Source organism: Vigna umbellata, chromosome 3, assembly GCF_029865625.1.
Source record: "Vigna umbellata cultivar VRB3 chromosome 3, Vumbellata_1.0, whole genome shotgun sequence".
Classification (NCBI taxonomy): Eukaryota; Viridiplantae; Streptophyta; class Magnoliopsida; order Fabales; family Fabaceae; genus Vigna; species Vigna umbellata.
In genome coordinates this window covers 29,169,023-29,192,870 of record NC_142167.1, presented here as the reverse complement: position 1 = coordinate 29,192,870, position 23,848 = coordinate 29,169,023, and the positions used below count along the sequence as shown (strand labels likewise).

At 36.2% G+C, this 23,848-nt stretch overlaps 1 pseudogene; it reads right to left on the bottom strand.

The window, feature by feature from the left end:
* Positions 1 to 14,502: 14,502 nt before the first annotated feature.
* On the bottom strand, positions 14,503 to 15,304 carry LOC124834168 (dirigent protein 22 pseudogene; annotated as a pseudogene).
* Positions 15,305 to 23,848: the final 8,544 nt, after the last annotated feature.

Here is a 23,848-nt window from a genome sequence, read left to right as displayed (position 1 = left end):
ACTATGACAAACTTCTCATCCTTCCAAAAAGATGCAATAAAAATAGATAAAAATAATAAAAATTCTGGAAAAACAAGAAGTTGAATATGGCAGAGCCGGTTAGACAACTTCTTATCCTTCCAGAAAATTGCAATATAAATAGATAAAAACAATAAAAGTTCCGTGAAAACAAGAAGTTGAATCTAGCGAAGCTGGTTAGACAATTCTCATCCTTCCAGAAAGATGTAACAGAAATAACTAAACGTTCTGAGAAATAATAACGTAAACACAACAGAACAGAATCAAAATCACGTTTTACAACTATCAATAGTTTGGATCTCATCATAGAAGCATGTTCATATTCAAAATTCAAGATCATACAAAAACAAAAGACTCCATATTCAAGATTTAAGATCAAACAAAAGCAAAAGATTTCATATTCAAGGTTCAAGATCATACAAAAACAAAAGGACTCCATATTCAAAATATAAGATCAGACAAAAGCAAAAGATTGCATATTCAAGATTCAGGATAATACAAAAACAAAAGACTCAAGATTAGTTCCCCTTACCTCTATTCCATACTTAATCTCCTGCTTAGAAATTGTTTCCCGAAAACTTCTAGCATTTCTCTTTTGTAACTAGAATTCCCTCCAACTCTCTCTTCTCTCAAAATTTTCTCAATTTTTGGTGCCATTTCAGCCTTCCCCATGCTTGCTATTTATAGGATATGATTTGGCACTATTTAATTTTTTTTAATAATATTTTATTAAAAATACTATTTTATTAAAAATACTATTTTGACTTCACCATCGAAAATGTCTTGCTCCCTATTCCACTTCTAAAAGGTTCTTTGTCATTTTGTAATCATTTAACTTTTTTTTTAATTAGTTTTTTTTACAAAACCTTCTAAAATAAAATTTTCAAAATTTTAAATTCCTTCTTCTAAAATTACTATAATCCATTATCATAAATTATTAATTTTTTTATCATAATTTTCTCATTAATTATATTTTCTACCTTTAAAATTATTACTACTAAAAATACTAATATTTATTAAAAAATGATAATTTTAATGGACTTTAGACATTATGTTTCAAAATAAATTTAAAATAAATTCATAAATTTAAAATAAATTCATAAGTACTTCAAAACATAAAATAAGAACTTAATACACTTTAAAATAAATTAAATAGATTCTCTAAGATATTTCTATATTAATCCTTCAGTCTTCTATACCACCGTATTATTTTCACTCTGAGTTTCTACCATTGCTCTCTTATATAAAAATAATGAATCGTCGTATTAAAAAGAAAACAAGAGATACATAAATACAAGGGTAAAACGTAAAAGATCGATGAGAAATAATATATTAGGAAATAGTAACATATCAAACTAAAGATGAATAATATCAAAGCATATTTGATAGAAAATAAGTTCTTAAGTCATCTTGTCTCATTTCTTGATATATTATTATACAAATACTCACTAAGTGAACATTCTCTTTAAAAATCAACATAAAAACTCACATAATGCATTTAAAAGAATAAGCTTAATATGAAAACATTAATAACATATGATAAGGATTATCAAAACAAATCTTTAGTAAAAATCAATCATTAACGTAGTCCTTCTCATTTTTTCATTTATATCACTCCATTACTTCAGTCCAATAACTCATTCAATAATACATTTAATTACATGACCCAACCCAAAAACACAAATAGTTCTCATTCATCAATTCAAATCAGCCCACATAGTTCAACTCAATGGCTTAAATGAACATCATTCAAAAGTGGCTCAACAACAAAATAAATATAGACTATCCTTCCGAAAGACGAGTGTATTGAATGGACTCCTGAGACTCTACATCTGTCATACTTACCATCATTTCATTCTTTTCTATAACTTGTTATCAAATTGAATTCATGTATCTCATCTAGTCTTGATAGGGTTAACCTCACTAGTTCCCTGAGTATAATTTTCTTTCATATCATATCGTTTGGCCTCCTTTGACTCTCACCACCTAATTATCTTTCTCTATATGAGTTAGGATCGTCTCATATAACAAATTCCCTTCAATACACTTTGATTGACCTTAAATTAATATTTCTTCCTTGAAAATAACAAATTTAAACTATTATATCAAAACTAAAATTCCTTAAACAAGCATACATCGACGGATGCAACTCAATCTAATCATCATTCAAATTGAGGTATGAAATCATCATAGATTTCTTTAACATAAAATCTTTAAAATTTCAAAACTTTCTTGAAAAACTCAATTATATAATGGATTAAACTTGACATGTAATCAATTACCAAAGAATGTAACATTTGTATTCATGTTCCATATTAACTCATCAATCAAACATAATTTCAAAATCAAAAATTCTAACTATGTAACCCAAATCAAACAATGCCAAAATAAATTCATAAACCTTTTAACAACCTCAATACACTTCATATTCCTTAATAATTCAATTCTTCATATCTTCATATTCAAAATTTTCTATGCTTGTACCCTCTTTAAGCCTTACCCTTCATATAATAATGAATTCATAAGAATAGTCATCTCACTACATCAAAGACACTCAAACAATCAAACCCAAAGAAATTGCATAGTCATGCAATCACAAAAATCACATTCAATCAATAAAGTTTCTTACGAATGTAATTATTCAATCACTACTTTCATACTGATTTCACAACACAACAACATCAACCATTACTTAACATATCCAACCTGGTAGTTTCACCCCCACTTAGGAACTTCATAGTATAAACCCAAAAATCTCCTCCTCTCACAAATTCTTAACTTTCTTTAAACCAAGGAAAATATCACCACTACAAATATTATTCATTAAACTTATACTTCTCTTAAGAAATTCTCATCTTTGTAGCAACATTCAAACACAACAATCATACCATCAATTAATATCTTTTAAAAATAAAACATTTGATTTAAATAATGAAATTAGTTTAGTTCACTTGATAAAGTTTGTCTAAGTCTACTCTACTTTCCTAAACAATGTCACACTCAAAAAATTACTCTATTTACAAAATCAAAGGTCTGACCAATGTTCAGGGCAAAATTTTAGGATCATAAACAGAGAGGGAACCCAAATTGCTCTTAGAGAGTAGGTAGAATTTTCAAACTCACCGTTAAGAGAAATTGACTAAAGGTTTTTGTAGAATTTTTCACGTAGATTAATTCAGTAGTGTTGATTCTTCAGAAAGAATGGAAGTTGATTCATAATTTTGGAAGAGAAAGGAAGGTTTTTGGAGAAAAATAGGTTTACATAGAAGAAAAGGGTTTTTTGAAGAAAAAAAATGGGGGTTCTCACATCCAAACAACTTGATTTTCTTTTAATTGTTCTAATAAACATCAACAATTTATGGCATCCCTATTTTCAGTGAAAAACAAGATATACATGCATTTCATAACATAAAAAGATAAGAGACAAATAGATAATTATTCTCTTCAAAAGTAACTCTTGTGCTTATAAAATTATAAGTCACCAAGTTAGTGTTTTTCTCATTAACCCTCACTGAGATATACATAAATGTTTTACTTTAAATCAAACACTATGCACATAATCAAAATAAACAAGTGAGATCTTTCAAAGGTCGTAAAATAAGTAAAACTTTAAGAAACATTATTTTTCTATATTTTTAAATTAATAGAGCATCTATGCATCACGTGGGAACTCCCCTACATTAATGCTCCTACCCTATTCCTTCTTTGAACCAAGAATTCAATTCTTTCATACCAATTACATCTCAAAATTGATTAATCACATTAATCTTATTTATTTTATCCTCTTTATAGTTAAATGTTTTTAGCTTTCATAAATTGACATCTTTACAAAGCCATAACTCATCATTGCTCTCTCTTTGATGTAAGAGAGGACCAAATTGCATGTAAGGTCTATGAAGTGAAATGAGTTTTGAATATAATTACTAAATAAATCTTCATTAAGGTATGCAAAAGTTGATTTTTTTATTCTAAATTGAGTTGATTCATGATAAAATGTCTTTATCACTTCCATGTGTTTTATGTTTAATGGTTATAAAAAATGACATAAAATCAACTAATAAGACAAGGTGAAAATCTTTCAACTTATGACTTGATTGAGTGTTTGGCTGGATTATTCTCTTTCTTATTTGAATGGTTTGGTTTCACTCCTTTTGAACAAAATAAAAAATTGATTCACTTTTCAAATTTGGGAGATTTTATATAAACATATCATATTCTTGATGAAAAACTAAGGATGATCATCTTTCAATTAATCTCAATCCATAACAAAAGATTTTTTGAATTATCAATAGCTTCAATATTTTAGTTTTTTGTCCACTAAAGAAAATAAGATTATCCCTAATCCGTGAAATTTTTGTTGAGAAAATTACTTTAAAAATGCTACAAAAATGGATAATCTCCTTCAAACAGATAATGAACAAAGAATTTGTAGAAAAGATTCATTTAACGAAGTGTATGTTCATGTAGAAACAACTTTCTTACACTTTTAAGTAAAAGAGTTATACTTAACTATAAGTTATAACTCTTTACTTTATAGTAAGTATTTGATGTAATAAAATTAAAAAATTCAATAATTGAGAGTATCTTGAATTAAAGTGTCAAATTTATGTTAAAGTTTGTACAAATTCTTAAAGTAAAATAAAATTGATTTAATTTTACATGGGAGTGAAAAAACAAGTGAATTCACCATCAACAATTTGATAAATTCAAATAATATTCATTAAGTTATCTTAATTCACTTTAAGAAGATTACACATGAACGGAGACAAGTCCTGACACGTTCAACCAACTCCTTCTTTTACTTTTTTTTTATAAAATATTAAAATTAAAATTAAAAAATTATGATTTAAATAATTTTGTAACTTAAATAAACACTTATAAAGTTAATTTTAATCATTAATTATAATTCAATAATTTAATACATAAAAGTAATATTTTTCTTAATTGATCAAATTAAAAACATTAATTAATAAGATGAAATTTAAAATACATTCAATATTTTATCTAACCTATGTATCTACACTTAAGTAGTAAACTCTATCATGGCAAACTCCTAGGTTTATCTTCATTGCAAAAAGTTAGATGTTTGAAAATGCAAAAGAAGAAATGATAACTACTTTTAATTGGAGAAACACTCATAATGAGTTGAGTTGCACGATCAACCACCACAAGCTGCCAATACACTTCCATTCTGTCACCTTTTGCCGCCAATTAATTATTAAAATAATAGGATAAAAAATTAAATTTATCAACAGTAAATATATAAATATTATATATATATATATATATATATATATATATATATATATCATATTTTTCTATATTCTACAAGTATACCAGATGATCCCGGACAGCCCCAGACAAATACATAGGACAGACGACACGTTCCAATCACCCATACCGGACGGTCATGACAGGTAGGTCTCCTGACGCGATTAAGGTAAAAAACTGATTAGAGGATTGAGCCGTAATTAAGGTCTTGCTAATTCTAGGCTCATGACCAAAACTATAATTACAGGTCAAAGGTAAGAGGTAGGCAGATTCATTAATTACGTATTTATTGCAGCACTTAAACAACCGATTGGACCATTACTGACTTAAGCATCAGAGCACCTTTGACAGGTACCCTTCTAAGCAGACAGGATGAACGGACTTTGGACAACGGAGGAAAGAATCTTACGAAGACTGGACAGAGACAACATAAGGCGTGCATATTTAGGTGACTCGACCCCATACAGAAACATTTTGGCACCCACCGTGGGACCGAGTGACTAAACCCAATGGTGACTACGAGAAACATGAGTAGTGAGGACCCAACCGAGATGATAAGGATGTTAGAACACAGATGGAGGAGTTGCAGCAACGACATGAGGCGGAAATGGCGGCCGTACGTGCCGAGTGCTTAGCTCGCATAGCGTAGGAGAGAAGATCCGGAGCAGGGGATAAAAGCGAAGAAGAGCACGGCAAAGCCGCTCAGGAAGGTGCTTTAGAGCATAGCAGCCTGCCTGATCCCACCTGGAAGCCGACCGAGTCGGAGGTCGAGAGGAGCAAAGCTAAAGCCGACTAGGCCGAGAGTGCAGCCCTGAGCAAACAATTGGTGGTGAAGGTCGAGGACACCGCTGACCACCTACCATTTGTTCAAGTTATTATGGATGTTCACATATCTGAACACTTTGTCCCGTCGCAACTTACCATTTATGACGGGACGACCGACCCTGACGATCATGTGAAGGCGTTTACTACTAGGATGGCATTTCGAACAGGCGACCGGGCAATCTGGTGTAGGGCGTTCTCTTTGTCCCTAGAGGGGGAAGCTCTGGAATGGTTCAACTCTCTGTCCCCAAATTCTATAGAAAGTTTCGACGGCCTGAAGGCTATGTTCGGATGGCAATTCGCTAGTTGTCGTTCCCAAGACTTAATAGTTTTTGAACTATCAAGCCTCAGATAGGAAAAAGAAGAAACATTGAAAGCATTCATGGACCGTTATCAGAAGATCGTTCGACGGGTGAAAGGTCTCAACTCCAAATTGGCTCTTCAGTATGTCTTGACTGCACTCAAATCTGGGTCGTTCAAGGAGAGTGTCTGTAGGTGCGCACCGAAGACTATGGAAGAGTTGCGTGAGCGGGCAACAGACGAGATAAGGGTGGAAGAAATGAAACAATCCTACTGAAAGAAGGTACAGAAGGCGAAGGAGAAGTCGGAGGGCAAGAGCCACAGAGGACCATTGGGAAAGACCGGCGGGTTCAGGTCGAAGGAGCCCCAAGAGGACCACATTTCCAACAGTACACCCCGCTAAATGCCCCTCAAGCTAAGATATTGCAAGAGGCATTGAGCGCTGAACTCATACAGGCGCCCAAGAGGCGTCCCACACCACCCGACGCGGATGGAAACAAGCATTGCCTATGGCATCAAAACTTAGGTCACACTACGGAAGATTGCATAACTCTCAAGGACCGAATCGAGGAACTGATCCGAGCTGGACAATTGAAGAAGTATGTTCAAGTTGGAAACACCAACCATCGAGTAAGCTCGTCGAGATGACCGTGCAGCCCACGCAGGAGTCCGGTGAGACAAGATGACAGGGGACGCTCATGAAACTACGGAGATAACAGTTCTCGGAAAGATAAACGACGCAGTAGAAGCCGTAGCAGGAGTAATGACCATCTGCTGTGCGGACACATCAACAGTATATCAAGAGGATTTGCCAGAGGCGAATCATCCTCGTCGACGAGGAAGCGTCATGTCAGGGCACTCCGGTCGGTCAACTCGGTACAGAGACCTAAGAGATCCATGTCGGCGATCACTTTCACAAATGCGAACTTCCACGCCCCGGACCCAAAACAGGATGATCCTATGGTGGTCACAGTGGAGATAGCTTGTTATGAAGTGAGTAAGGTGCTCATTGATCAGGGAAGCTGTGTTACCATTTTATACTGGAAAACTTTTCAGCGCATGGACCTGTCGGAAGATCTCATCGTGTCGTATAATAAGCAGATAGTGGGCTTCGTCGGTGAACGGGCGGATACGTGCGGGTATGTTGACCTCTGCACTCGTCTAGGGACCGGTCGGGAGGGCGACAAGAGGAAAGTTCGATACTTGTTGGTAGACGCTAATACGTCCTACAACGTCCTCTTGGGCCGACCGTGCCTTAACTCGTTTGGAGCAATAGTGTCCACGTCCCATTTGACCATGAAGTACCCATTAGAGAGTGGAGTGATAGTCATTGTCAAGGCCGATCAAAGAACGACCCGAGAATGTTACGCAACAGGATTGAAGCTCTACCCCCGAGTAGCACGTCGAAGGACAATTGGCTTTGAGGTGGCAATGGCCGACCTTGACCCTCGTACGAATACAGATGATCGGATCGAGCCTATAGGAGAATTGTGCGACGTGAAGATTGGGCGTGATGAAAAACAGACTACCCACATTGGGCTGGAGGTGGAACGGGAACTACGATCGATCCTCTGGCACAATTGCGACCTGTTTGCTTAGACAGCGTCTGACAACCGATCATTCATCCCTCGGTAATGTCACACAAATTGGCTCTGTTCAAAGAGGTCAAGCCGGTGGTACAGAAGAAGAGGAGGTTAGGCGCGGAGAAGAGCACGACCGTCAACGAAGAGGTGCGGAAGTTGAGGGAGGCTGGCTTTATACGTGAGGTGACCTACACCACTTGGTTGGCAAATGTAGTCATGGTCAAGAAGACTAGTGGAAAGTGGCGAATGTGCACAGACTACACCGACCTCAACAAGGCGTGTCCCAAGGATTCTCACTCGCTTCCCAGCATTGATGGTTTGGTCGACGGGCGTCTGGCCATCAAATGCTCAACTTTTTGGATCTCTATTCCGACTACAACCAGATCCCGATGTACGCTCCAGATCAGGAGAAGACGACCTTCATAACTGAGAAAGCGAACTACTGCTATGAGGTCATGCTATTCGACCTCAAGAATGCTGGAGCCACCTACCAACATTTGATGGATAAGATCTTTGCGGGACAGATCGACCGCTGCGTGGATGTCTACGTGGACGATATGGTCATACGGTCGAGATCCGACGATGACCATATCAGGGATTTGGAGGAGGTCTTCGGACAAGTAAGGCGGTACTCCATGAGGCTGAATCCATCCAAGTGTACTTTCGGAGTAGCCGCCAACAAATTCTTGGGCTTCATGCTAACTTCCCGTGGTATAGAGGCCAACCCGGACAAATGCGCTGTCGTCTTGGAGATGAGAAGCCCCATACATCTTAAAGAAATTCAAAGATTGGTTTGTCAACTTACTTCCCAGTCCAGTTTATGCCAAAATTGGCCGAGCGCATACGACCAATCATCAAACGAATGAAGAAAGGAGCCGGTGTGGGGGCTTGGGATGCCGAGTGTGAGCAAGCACTCTTGGAAGTTAAGGGCGTCCTGACCAACCCTCCGGTCATGAACCGACCGTGGCTAGGCGAAGAGCTATAAGTTTATCTAGGTGTATCACCAGTCGCCATCAGCGCCGCGCTAGTGCAAGAGAAACCAGAGCCCTGGCTCATCTACTTTGTCAACCGGGTACTGCAAGACACGGAGCCACGTTACCAACAGGTGGAGAAGGTGGCTTTGGCCATCCTCAACGTGGCCAGAAGACTTCGCCCCTATTTCTAGACTCACCAGGTGGTGGCTCGGACGGACCACCCTAAATCCAAGATTTTGAGGAAACCCGGTCTGGCCAGACGAATGGTCAATTGGGCGGTAGAATTGTCAGAGTTCGGACTAAGGTATTTAGCCGACTTCGCCGTAGAATTAGCACAGGCCCCCAATCCAGACGAATGGAATTTATACGTTGATGGAGCCTCCGGAAGGGCGGGAGGGGGTGCAGGGGTGGTCCTAAAAGGGCCAGACGACTTCCTATTGGAACACTCCCTCATATTTAAGTTTAAGGCGTCCAACAACAAGGCGGAGTATGAGGCAATGATAGTCGGCCTTGCCTTGGCTCACGATATGGGGGCACACAGACTAACCTGCCGCATAGACTTCCAGCTTGACGTTGGTCAGATGAAAGGCGAATTTCAGGTGAAGGACGAACAACTCCTCAGATATTTCCATAAAGCCCAGGCATTGATCAAGAAATTTGAAAAGGTGCACACTAGGCATATCCCGCACGAGGAGAACGTCCAGACAGACATGTTATCCAAGCTCAATAGTGTGAAGGAAAAGGGGCAGTTGACAACCATTATCTGACAGGTGCTATTGGAGCCTTTAATGGTCTGCTTAGCTATCGACAGAGACAGCGGGGAGGATTGGCGAAGCGACATTCGCAAATTAATGGTTGACGCCCGTAAAATTGCGCGATATGTTATCATCGGGGATGACCTCTACAAACACTAGTGCAGTAAGAGGAAATGACATCATTTATTTTTGCTTATAGGCATCGGTTCTGCAACCGAGGCATATATGGACGAGGTAAAAAAGGGTAGGCTTTATACCTTGGTTCAAAACTGAGGTAAAACGAGATAGGATTATGCCTCGATTCTTAGATAACCGAGGCAATAACATGTTTTTTTCAATTTTTTCAGCATCATCGTCCTTTGTTCTCAGTATTTTTTCAACATCATCATTCTCAGTTCTTAGTATTTTTTCAGCATCATCGTCTTTTGCCTCATTTTACTTTATCAGATTGCAACTCTATCAACTGCTAAGGCAGCATACACAATGGAAGCATGCTCTTCAGATCCAAAGGAACCTAAAACAAAGTGGTGCAAGTCAAAGTGTTTTTCAGTTGATGTTGGAAACTTGGAACAATACACAACAAGAAAATCCCAATCCGAGATCAAAACAGAGATCCAAGATTTCCCAATTTCATAAACCCAATTTGAATGGCAATTACCTGTACTTGTTCTTCACTAGGCTCAAGAACAATGCGAAAAAAAATCCCTATTTCGCTTCCAAATGTCCACCGCAACGGCGCAGCCTTCGGTGAAGTCCAACCTCTACACAACTTCGCCTTTCCCTTCTTGAAATGGGGAGCCGGCGGCAAGAACCACCACACCAACGCAGCGCATCACCACCGTTGCCGCCGCCCCTCCTCCCACCCCTCCGATCACGCCTTCGAACCTGACTCCGACCCCGACTACCGCCCCCACCGCCTTGGATCCAGGACCGCCCGCAACCGATTCGCACTCCCCACCTGCTCCCTCAAGCCGCTACCTCCACCACCACAACCACTTCAGGCGCCGTCGTGCGAAGCTGCGAAGCGCGACATCGAGGAGAGAATCCACGACTGGCGGAGGCACCACGGCCGGCGCTGGCGCCGCGTTGCTAGGGTCTAGGACGGGGAGCGGCAACACGGGAAAAGTCGTTGTGCGCAGGATGATGAAGGGTTGTTTAAAGAAATGAAGGGAGGAAGAAGAGAAAGAGTTTTGGTTTCGTAGCAGCAGTAGAGTAGTAGTAATAATGGAAGGGTTTGGTAGTAGCAGTAGAGGCAGCTCCTTATGCCTTGTTATGCTATTAACCGAGGCCGTAGCTTTCTGTGAGATGAAAAGCCTCGTTCACTAGAAAGTCCTTATGCCTCGGTCCTGCATCAATCGAATCAATATAAGATCATTACTTTTTATGCCTCGGTTCTTTCTACACCCGAAGTATATAATTTCATCTTAATTTCAAAACTGCCATCGTAAATGCTCCGGTTTTTACGAAACCGCAGCATATATGGCGAGTTAAAAAAGTGTTCTTTTACTAGTGAAAAGGGGATTTTCAACTCCTCTTCTAAAATGCCTGAGTCGGCCAGAGGCGTTGTACGTGTTGGATGAGTTTCACAATGGCGTTTATGGTTTCCACACCGGCCAGCGTACGTTGAAAGCCCGCGCCGTTCAGGTTGGCTACTTCTGGCCAACGATGGAGGAGGATGCTAGGAACTTTGTTCAAAAATGTGAAAAGTGTCAGGCTCATGCAAATATCCTACAAGCCCCTCCAAGCAAATTGCGGACTCTAGTCTCACCCTGGCTGTTCGGTCGGTGGGAAATGGACATGTGGGACCTTTCCCTCCTGGACGAGCACGAAAGAGGTTCATTTTAGTTGCCATCGACTACTTCACCAAATGGGTAGAGGCTGAGCCCCTCGCAACGAAAATAGCCCAACAAGTGCAAAAATTCGTGTGGAAAATTGTATGTCGATTCGGCCTTCCACGGACCGTGGTGACCGACAATGGTAGACAATTCATTGACAGGAAGCTGGGGCTGTTTTACCAAGGCATGGGGATCAAGCATGTCATGAGCTCGGTAGAACACCCCTAGACAAATGGTCATGCAAAGGCTGTGAATAAAGCCATAGTGACTGAGCTTACAAAAAGATTGGGAGAGAAAAAAGGCACTTGGGTGGACGAACTCCCTGAAGTCTTGTAGGCATACCGATGCACCCCACATGGGACAACCGGCGACACGTCGTTCGTCCTCACCTACGGCACCGACGCCATGCTACCAGGTGAAATGGGGAACTCTCCCTGCGACGGCAACTACAAGTCCCTCTGCTCAACAACGAAGAACTCATGGTGGAACTGGATACCCTGGACGAACGCCGCGACTGAGCAATCCTCAAGGCAAAAGCTTGCAAACGAATGGTGGAGAGGAAGTACAATACCAAGGTACGGGCCCAGAGCTTCAAGGAAGGCAACCTGGTTTGGAGAAAGACTGGAGACGCACGAAGGGCGACCACTCACGGCAAGCTCGCGGCAACGTGGGAAGGGCCCTTCAGGATAACGGAAGACCTTCAGAACGAAGCATCCCGTCTCTCCCACCCGAGCGGTAGAGCCATCCCGAATACATGGAACGCATCACACTTGAAATTTTATTTTAGTTGAAATTACTATTGTAATATCTTTTTCATTCTAGATATATAATACAACGCTCTGGATTTCCACTGCTTACATTGCTTATTACTGTCGCCCGACACGCATAGCCCATAAACGGATGAAACGATCGGGTGGTGATTGCGATTTCATAAATAGAACCACTGCCACCCGACTTAAAAGTTAATACGACGATCAGGTGGTGAATGGCGAGTTCATCAATAGAACCACTGCCACCTGACTCAGAAACTCATAGAAACAACCGGATGGTGAACGATGAGTTCATTTATAGAACCAGTGCCACCCAAGGCTCTTAAGAAAACTCTTAAGAGTCCATAACCTGGCCAGGTGGCCGATACGGAGTTCCTACAATGAACCCCCCATTAAACGGTCAAAACTAACAATTTCATATCAGCATAAAATTTTAAAGCGCACGTATGTAAAATTCATTAAACGAGCGATAACAAATGACCGAACGATAGAGATAAAATTTAAAAACTTAGAATTCATTAACAAAAAACAAATTTGTATGACATCAAAACTAACTACTGATACAAACAAGTATAACCCTTTCGGTCCCTGATCACTCCTACCCCAAAAAGCAAAAAACAAATTTCCCCAGCATCAATCAGTCATCACCCATCCGGATGCTCCTCCTCCTCGACCACCACGTCCTCATCAACCGGTCAAGATACGACCGGCATCATCTTCCCGTCGTAGACATCTTGGCAAATGTCGAAGCCGGCGGCCAAAGGATCCGTCCCCAACAGACAAGCGGCTTGCGGAGGGCCTTATTAAAGCCTTCTTCATGCTCAATTTGAACATTTGTGTTCAAAGTAGCAATGGCCTCGTTGGCCTTCTCCACCTCACAAATCAGACGATCCACCTGACTCTGCAGCTCATTTTCATTTTTTATTCGTCGCTTCGCCTCCAGCTTCAACCGTTCGGCTTCCTCAACTACCCGGTCGCTCCTAGCACGGGTGTCCTTCAGTTGTTGGATGGTAGTACTCAGCTCCCGGCGCACCTCGTCCATTTTCTCTTCTAGTTCGGACCGCTGCTTCTCACATTCTTTATGCTCAAGAGTCAGAGCTTCTAGTTGAGCCCGAAGATCTTCGACGATCTTCTTCTCAGCGGCCAGCTCCGCTTGGACATCCCCAACGTTTCGTCGATCGACAAATTCGCGTAGGTACCAGACCAGTATAGCCCCCCAGCTCGCGAACTCCAACGCGGCCTCGGTGATGTCCTTCTCTGACATTGGTTCGATCACCGCCCGTTGCAAGGAGCTCATGTGGAAGTTCGCTCCCCCCCACCACGTTGAATGTCGGGTCGATTAGACTGTCCGGTAGAGGATGAGGGGCGCTACCCTTTCAACGACTCAAATCAAGTGACGATCCCACTACCCGAGGCAGACAACCTATGACAACACGACACGTGTTTTCCCGCTCAAACTCAATTCAAAAAAGCGCCGACCAGCCACCCACTACCGTAGAACCCAACGACAATTAATTGTTTAGGGCTTGGGGGGCCTGATGTACCAGATGACCCCGGACGACCCCAGACAAACACATAGGACGGACGACACGTCCCAATCACTCATACCGGATAGTCGTGTCAAGTAGGTCTCCTGACGCGATTAAGGTAAAACACTGATTAGAGGATTGGGCTCTGAATTGGGCCATGATTAAGGCCCTGCTAATCCTAGGCCCATTACCAAAACTATAAATACAGGTCAAAGATAAGAGGTAGGCAGATTCATTAATTACGCATTTATTGCAACACTTAAACAACCGATCGGACCATTACTGACTTAAGGATTAGAGCACCTTTGACAGGTACCCTCCCAAGCGGACAGGACGAACAGACTTTGGACAACGGAAAAAAAAATCTCACGAAGACCGAACCGACAGAGAAGACGTGCTAATTTAGGTGACTCGATCTCATATAGTAACAACAACTATTTTTATAAAATTTCCAAATTTCTTTTGCTAAACAAGTAGATTTCTATCGTTTTGCTAACCTCGTTAAATGCAGGGTGCTGAATTTCTTCGTTAACCGATAAGTAAATGTCTATAAATCAATAATTGACCAGAAGCAGAAAACAAGAAATAAATATTTCGACATAAAATTTTGACTAAATATTTAAATATAAAAAGAAACTAAAAAGGTAAAATGTCAAACAGAGTGATGATTTTATTTTTAAAGGTTTTTTTATTTTAACTTTTTGAGTTGTAACTTAGATGACACTTATTCACTTAAATTACGATTCATACAAATAATATCCTTTGATATGATATATATCAATAATGCAGAAGATAAACAGTATACTCAACAATGGCATCCCTGGTGGTGGGCGAGAACCAGTGAGTTCTGAGCTGAGCATAACCCCTAGCAAAACGAAAGAGGCCACTTCCACCGATCACAGGCATCTCCCTCTTCTCGTTGAAAACAGGGTTCCTTCCAAGAATGGTGAAGCTGCTGCCATTGTACTTCCCTTCAGTGATGGCGAAGTTCATGGCCATCAGCAAGGTAACATCACTCTGCGACGTCGAAGCATAGAACCCCTGTGCCTTCCCCACCAACTGAGAGTTCAATTGGGGTTCCAATGTCAAAGGGTTCTCTATCATGTTCACCGCTCCAAACGACGTCGTTGAGTTCTTCAACCCTGATGAAACTACTTCGATGGAAGAAGGGTTGCGTCCACTCACCACGTCGTGCCAATACAACCTGAAATGACTAAACTTTTCTTGGTTTTCGTCCAAACCAAACATTTTGCGGTCCAAGGTACGCACGAAATCATCATGGGTGTCTTGTTGTGTGGTGAAGATGAAGGGAGTGAAGAGGAGAAAGAAGAAGAAAAGTTTGGTGAACATGGTTGTGTTGATGAGGTCACAAGAAAAATGGATTTGCAAATGGGAAGAGAAGAGTCCTTATAATGATCACACATCAACCTTGGAAGCGGGTGGCATAATCATTCATCGATGGACACTTCTATGTCCATGGTAATTTTTGTATCGTTTTTCATGAGGGTAAAACTTCTCAAATGTTGGATTGTTTTCAAAGCAACCAAACTCATGTAATTATTCATGAAAAATAATGTGCAAAATAATGAGTTTTTAGTAAACATTAAAAGTTATTTAATGAAAATATATTTAAAATTTAGAGAGTTTTTTTATAATTTTATTTATAAAAATGATACACTTATAATACAATATTCAATTTTTTCTAGATTATTCCAAAAACTGGGATAATTTATTTTCATTTAAGTAATAATCACAATTTTATTTTAGAGTGCAATTACGGTACAGTATAGTGATTTGTTCGGCTTTCAGTATATTACTTTTGAAAAAATATCTGAAAAAGTCTCTAAAACAATTTAGTATAAAGTAAATATATTTTTATTTATTTATTTACTATAAATAGTTTAATTTCATGCATTATTAATATGTCAATGTCACAATAAAGCTACTTTAAAATTGGATTTTAGAATACTTTTCATGCATTAAATTGGTAGAGAAAAATATTACTTTAAATATGATTGAATGGTAGTAAATTGGTAGGAAAAGAATTAGGGAGCTGGTTTACGAAGATAATATGGTAAGTTTTATCTTCCAATTGAATTAAGGCGATATTGATAGTGAAGTTAGAGGTGAATTTACTTGAATTAAATATGTTGATATATTTAGAAAAAGTGACAACAGGATAGTTTTAATTTTTTTTTATTTCTTATAGAAGTTTTGGATTTATATTTATGTTGAGTTACAAGACCATTTATATTTTAGAACATGTTTATAGATAGAAAAATTTTAAAAGTTTTCGTTGAAGAGTAATATTGTAGTTCATTCTATTCAAATAAGAAACTGATAACATAATTTCTTTGTCAACAATAACTTTATTATGTTCACAGGATCCTGCATGACAACCTTTCTTATATCTCAACTTTTTGACAAATAAAAAATCGAATAATAGAACTTAATTATATTAAACTTTGATTAAGTACAACTGGTCAATTGTGTCACTCCTCACCATTTCTTTGATTTCTTTATAAATAACTTCAGTCAAAACATTCATATTATTTATAATTAGTTATATTTTTTCTACCAATCTTGTAATTCTTCTACTAAAGATTTTATTATGAAGTTACTTCTTATTTTATATTTGTATCACAACAATTTATGATATTTTCTTGGTCGAACAAGTTATGATACATTAAATGAAGATTTTTCAAAATTTATTATTATTCCTTTCTCCTCAAATTTGCTAAAAACATCGCATTATAGGGTTCACACTATGAAGATATTAAATATCAAAATAAAAAAAAAGTGAACTTTATAAATAAACGTCGTTTGTAAGGATTTAACGGGATTTCATTGATATAAATTTTATTAAGTAGGGACGTAATTGACGCACGTTTAAAATAATGGACTAATTTGACATTGTCGAACGAAACTAGGAACAAAATAAGGTATTAAGCCAAAAAACTAATAACTACTAATACACGTGGCAGCAATCATGAATGATAAATAACTACGTGGCAGCAATCATGGATGATAAATAACTAAGTGACAATAATCATGGATGATAGGGTTTACGGTTTAAGGTTTTTTTTAAATAAAAAAATAAAAGGTAATTATTAAGTCATAAATAACTAACTTTTATTTTTTTTATTTTAAGTTAAATATTAAAATTATTAAAATACCTTTGGGTTTAAAGTATGTTTTTCTTTAAATGGAGATTTTTTTTCTCTATTAAAATTTGGTACACTTTGCTAAAATGTACCAACTAAAAAAACCTTACACGTAAATTAGCAAACTCATATATATATATATATACTAATATGATCTATAAATAAATATAATACCATATTAATTTTATTTTATTTTTTAGCTTACTAGCTTTTAAAATCACGAAAGTATCACTAGTGCAGAAAGGACTTTAGACGTATGTTATTTTGGGCTTTTAACGTCTGATCTTCGTCTGACGTCTATATGGGTGACCTTAATGAGACGTCGGACCCAATAGGTCAGACGTCTATATAGACGTCTGACACTATAGATCATACGTCTAAAACGTTGCCGTATTTGATTGGATTTTTTCGCTTGAGGCCTTTCAGGTTGCTCCTGACTCATGGTGATTCGAGTTTACAACTTTATATTTTAGTTGAAGAGAATGTATTGTACGTTTTTTTTTTGTATTGGATGATTTTAAAAACGTAGTGGAGAGAATTGGAGGACTGCAAAACGCAATAAATCGCCGCCCAAGAACGCCGCCCAAGGACATGAGCAAAACTGCACCAAAACCCAACGAAAACGCATTTTAATCGGTTCAAATGAAAGATAATGCATCAAAGAGTGATGTAATCAGAGTAAAGTTAATTTAAAACGGTGCAAAAGTGAGAAAACGAACCATGTATTAAACATCAACCATGTATTTTATTGCCTTAATTATTTATAAAACTTAAATAAAGTTAATGAAATTAAAGTTTATATATTAAAATTGTAAGGACCAAAAACTACCTGATGTGCTGATCAAATATTGGAATTTTTTTGAAGGGTTTTCTTTGATTCGAAGAAAAAAAAAGTGACTCGATATAACATATACTACCTTGCTAACCTAAAGCTCTTTAATCATCGCCCTCTCGATCACCTCATAAATCATTTTGATGTGTTTCTATTCACCTTCTTACCAATTATGGAAATGATTCTAAATTAATTTAACTACAGTGTTTCTCCCTAGTGACAATTCTACAATAGTTTTGCTTATTCTACATAAATCACAAATATTAGTATTTATTATTAAATTTATCAATTTTTTTTACCGACATCAAAATATTTTTTTTTTATAGATAATCAAACCAAACAGAATGAAAGACGAGCAATAACTAAATTAAACTGTCCTCAGCAATATAGAAGATCTTATGAAATTATTATTAAATATTTGATTTAGAGTAAATTTCAACTGCTAAAATATAATTTGTCTTTGAAGAGTCTCTTCCTATTCTGTGCTATTTTAAATTCAATTTATTTTTAGTGTTCTAAATATATCCTTGAAGTAGCTTTCTATGTGAAGTGTAAAGTTGGATCTTCCGTGACTTTATGTCTAAACCTAACCTAACAATATTTAGTTTCCATGTGATCTTCAATTATATACTTTTGATTTACTCATTAGGGTGCAATAAATGTCAAATATTTATTAACTTTTTTGATTGCTGATATTTTACTCAGCACTTACAATATTAAATAAATAAAAAATCATTCCACTCTTAATTCAGTTTGTGTCAGACCATGTTAGCGTTTATTTATCATGTCTTAATCATAGGATTTATTTTTTTTTCTATATTTCTTTTCAATATGTAAATTTGTTTAACGCGTATTTTCCTCCTTTAACAATTTTGACGATAATCGTACTTATTTTCTAATAAAAAGAGGATAATTGTTTTTAGTAAACTTTTAATAAAAGTGATTTTTCATTGATTTATTTTGTTATTTTGATAAATAACTAAGTATTTGTAATTTCACCATCAACTGTTAATGACTGCACAGTGTCTCAGAAGTAAATTAAAAATCATAATTTTCATAAGAATTATAAAATGAACTAAATTTAAGTCAGTTTTAACTTGTTTATAAATTTGATTATTTTTAATTAAATTTTCATTAAAAATTTATTTTTTATTATTAATGAGTCAATATTATCTTTACTTCACTTAATTTATTGTATTACATTTAATTGAGGAATTATGATTGAATGTTCGTTATTTTTCTAATTTTGCTAATTATGCTTAATTTTTTACTAGTAATTTTTATTTTAATTAATTTGAATTATCTTAGCCTAATTATTGTCATTATTAATTGTAAAAGAATTTTTGGAAGTATACTTTGGGACAAGGAGTTGCCACGTCATTCTTCACTTGCCACATCAGCATTTTAACTTAGAATTAAATTGTAATTTCGTTTCAGTGGACTTTTGGACATAATTAGTATTTGGACCGTTTTTGGTCATATTTGGAGAGAGACCCAATTGTAATTTCTGACCTAGTTTTGTGGCAAAGGGAGGCACACCCTAACTCTCTCCCTCATTCTCTCTTTTAGGTTTTTCGGTCTTATGGAATAGTAGAAGAGTTCCTCCTAATAGGCTTCTTGGGTATACTTTATATTTTGCAATTTAATGGAAGTTTGTTTTGGATTTCAATTTCCTTTCTCCTTTCTTGTTTAAATTTCATTCCAGCTTTTACCTTTCGGAGCCACTTTCGTTTTTTGTTTGAAGCTTCTATTTTCGTTCTTCCATTTTTGTTCTTCCATTTTTGTTCTAGTACAATGCATTTTCCTTTCTGTCCAGATTGCCTTGTTGTGTTAAGGTTCTAATTTGTTTTTCATTTTAGGATTAGGGTTCTCGTTCATGGGTTGTTGTTTATGCTATTAGGTTCGTTTTTGAATGTTCCAATTCGGTTTTGATTCTGTTTGGGTTTCGTTTTCATTGTGTGAATTTAGTTTGTGCATTTGAAGTTCGTGTTTCAAGTTGTTGTTCGTTTTCCCTTGCTGTTCCAATTCTATGTTAGCGTTTTTAATGCTTGGTTCTGTTTTGAAGTGTTAATGGAAGTTTAATCGATTTGGTTTGGTCATTAGCGATGCTGCAACATTTTACTTGAGATTTATGGGTATTAAATGTAAATTTGTTGCACTTTACCTTGCATTTCATTGAATCTATTGTGCATTGGAGATTAGAACACACTTAATGGTCTAATGTGGGTTAATTATCGTTTAGTTAATTAATCTGTTCAGTGTAGGATTGATTAAATGTGTGCAATTCGTTTGCATAATTCAATTTTAGGAAAACCCAATTAATCTTCGCTTAGTTGATTGATTGATGTTGGAATAGGGTGAAAGTAGTGATTAATTGATTGTTAATCGAGGATTGGAAATTTTGTAACTGAGCTAATGACCAAATTGTCTTTGAATTGTGTGAATTTCGTGTTTTGGTTTGTTAATTCTAGTCGCAAAACGGTCCACATAACCCCTCCCCCCACTACGTGTTCTATCTAATTCCTTGAACCACATTTGGTCCTTGAGGGACGACCTAGGGGTCAATTCTCCTAGTATATTGCACTTTATTTGCACATTAATTTGATTCGGTACGACCTTGATTATTTAATTTTATTGTCAGTTAGATTTATATAGTTGTTATTTTTGTATAGTCATTGTTTCAATATTTTAGGAAGAAAATAAAAAGTAATATAATTAAATTTTTAAGATACTTTTAATTAGGTTTTTATTAAAAAAATTAAATATAAAAATATTTTAAAAAGTTATATTTTTCAATATTGAATCCTATTAAGAAGTGGATGTTTACACTCACTTCTATACTCTAAATTGGTCTTATCTCTAATCGATGTGAAACTTCCAACCAATCTTTATAATTAATATAATCTCTATTATTAATTAATATGCTATTTTGACTCAGTATTACAAATTTAAAAAAATTAAAACTCCAAAGCTTTATTTATTTTTAGGTTTAATCATCTTGGACATCCCTATTTCTGTAGGATTTTCTCAAATAGGTCCTTGTATTGTAAATGCTCTCGATTAGGTCCCTTATTGTGAAAAATTGAATCAATTTAGACCTCGCCGTTAGTTCCGTACTAACACCGTTAAAGGAGGTGACACGTGTCAGTTCGTGGTGTTTTTGAATTTTTTAATTATTTTTTATTTATTTTTAATTTTTTTTAAAAAGTAAAATTACAAAAATGCCACGTGTCAAACTGATATTGTGCCACGTAGCAATGACAGTGCGACATGGCACTGATAGTGCCACGTGTCATTGTCAGACCACGTGTCATTATATTAGTCTCAATTTGGTCCTTGATTTTTATTGTGTCTCAATTTGATCCTTGTATTTTTATTTTGTCTCAATTTAGTCTTAATTTTTAAACAATTTTGTCCCTCCTCAAATTCAAGCAAAATTTAAATTGTATATAAATCTTAACAAATATTTTTATTAAAATTGATATTTTTGTTAAATATTTTTAACAAGATTAAGTTTAACTATATTTATATTTACTTAATCATATAAATGTTAATTATGTTATTTAAATATACCTATAAGGGTTTAAAAAAAGAGTGACATAACATGTTGGTTTGAATTTTCGTAGTAAAAGTTTCCATAGAAAATCATGAAAGAAGAAACTACCTTTAATTACTGTTTTCACCAAAACTTTCTCCAATTTTTTATTTAAAAAAAGTGAAATTTCACATTAATAATTTGTTCAATGAGCTAATTCCTTTGGAAATTTATATAAAAATATCAATTTTAATAAAAATATTTGTTAAAATTTATATACAATTTAAATTTTGTTTGAATTTGAGGAGGGACAAAATTGTTTAATTTTTAAAATTAAGACTAAATTGAGACAAAATAAAAATACAGGGATCAAATTGAGACACAGTACAAATACAGGGACCAAATTGAGACTAATGCAATGACACGTGGCTTGACAATGACACGTTGCCTGACAATGACACGTGGCACTGTCAGTGTCATGTCACACTGTCATTGCCACGTGGCACAATATCAGTTTGACATGTGACATTTTTTTTAAATGTTATTTTTTTAAAAAAATTAAAAATAAGTAAAAAATAATTAAAAAATTCAAAACAACCACGAACTGACACGTGTCACCTCCTTTAACGGTGTTAATACGGAACTAACGATGTTAATACGGAACTAACGGCGATGTTTAAATTGATTCAATTTTTCAAAATAAGGGACCTAATCGAGAGCATTTACAATACGAGGACCTATTTGAGAAAATCCTACAAAAATAGGGATGTCCGAGATGATTAAACCTTATTTTTATTAAAAATCATTGATTGGTATTATTGGTTTAATTTTTGTTTTAATATTTAGTTTAAAAATGAAACTATATCATTTGTTAAAAAGATAATTAAGATTAATATTTTTATGATTGATGTTTAAGTTTGTAAATGTTGTATTTAAGATATAAAATCAATTGCTCACATCATTTCACTAAACGAACAAAATCAAACTAGAGGTACTAAAGTAAAAATTATAAAACTTTTCAATACTTTATAAAACACAAATTTGTAATATAAATTTAATTAAAAATACTCCAATTGTTATTAATTTAATTTTATTTGATTTTCAATTTTCATGTAAAGATATGTAAAGAACGATGATTCAAAATCATAGTTATGTCATTTGAATTAAGGATAAAATTTGTAACATCCCAAAATATAACATATATTATATAATAGTCATTACACGTTTAATACAAAAGACTAGTTAGAGAAGGGATTATAAAGTATAATTTACAGTCATCCAAAATAACCATAAATTTAAAACTTTATATACAATATAGTTATAACAAAACTATATGCAAGAATGGTCATCTCAACCACAAAAAAGAAGCAAAGCTAAAACAGATAACTCTACTATTGTTGTCTCGAAACATCTGAAAAATCTCCACCTATAGCTTACTCCACTAACATCTTATCACCCTCTGCTCACACCCACCAGATGATCATCGCCAAACCAAACCAAGCAAAACATAACAACAAACAGAAACAACAAGAAAATAGTAAGCTAGATTACAAAACAAGTCAAAGGTCATTTATAACGTATCATACAAGAATCATACATACATATATCAACCCAACCATCTTAATATGCAAAGACATAAACCAACTATCTGGACTTAGAATGAATATCGAGCTATAGCGGGTTGTGCACTTGTGGTGGCCTCTATTGCTTTGCAAAGCCATTGCCAATGGGTTTCACCTTACCACCCACACAAGGTTAATCCGTTACCGTGTCATAGGCCTCCAGGAAGCACCTAGACTAGGACCTCCTACTACTCCAGCCACATGTTTCAATCTTCTCTACTTGAGAATGAAAGATCATTAGAATGTTAGGATAACTCTCAATGTTGAGTTCCCTGCATTCGTTCTAAAATACTTGAAGCCATACCGAAAGAGTTCCTCCATGGAACCCATGTTACCAACCATGAAACCATTTGAGACCATACCCATATACATATACTTCCACATTGAATCCCAACATATATTATTAATGATCATATAATACCATAAATACTTTTACACCATTCTCACAATCAAAACATAGCTTAAAGTTATCAGAAAACAAATATAGAAAGAATAAAAACAGGTCCTGGACTAGTCGCTCAATGCACCAAGCTCGATGGGCGACCATATAAACAATGAGTCAGGCTCCCTCAGCACTTGCTTAGTGACTAGTCTCATTGTGCGAACACAGAAACAGTGAGTTAAGTTCCCTCACCTCTCACTCAGCGGCCACTCTCGCTATGCGACAACAACAACAATGAGCCAAGATTTCTCACCTCTCGCCCAGTGACCACTCTCGCTGTGCGACAACAAAAACAGTGAGAAAAGCTCCCTCACTTCTCACTCAACGGCCACTCTCGCTGTGCGACAACTGAACAGTGAGCCAAGATCCCTCACCTTTTGCTCAGCGATCACTCTC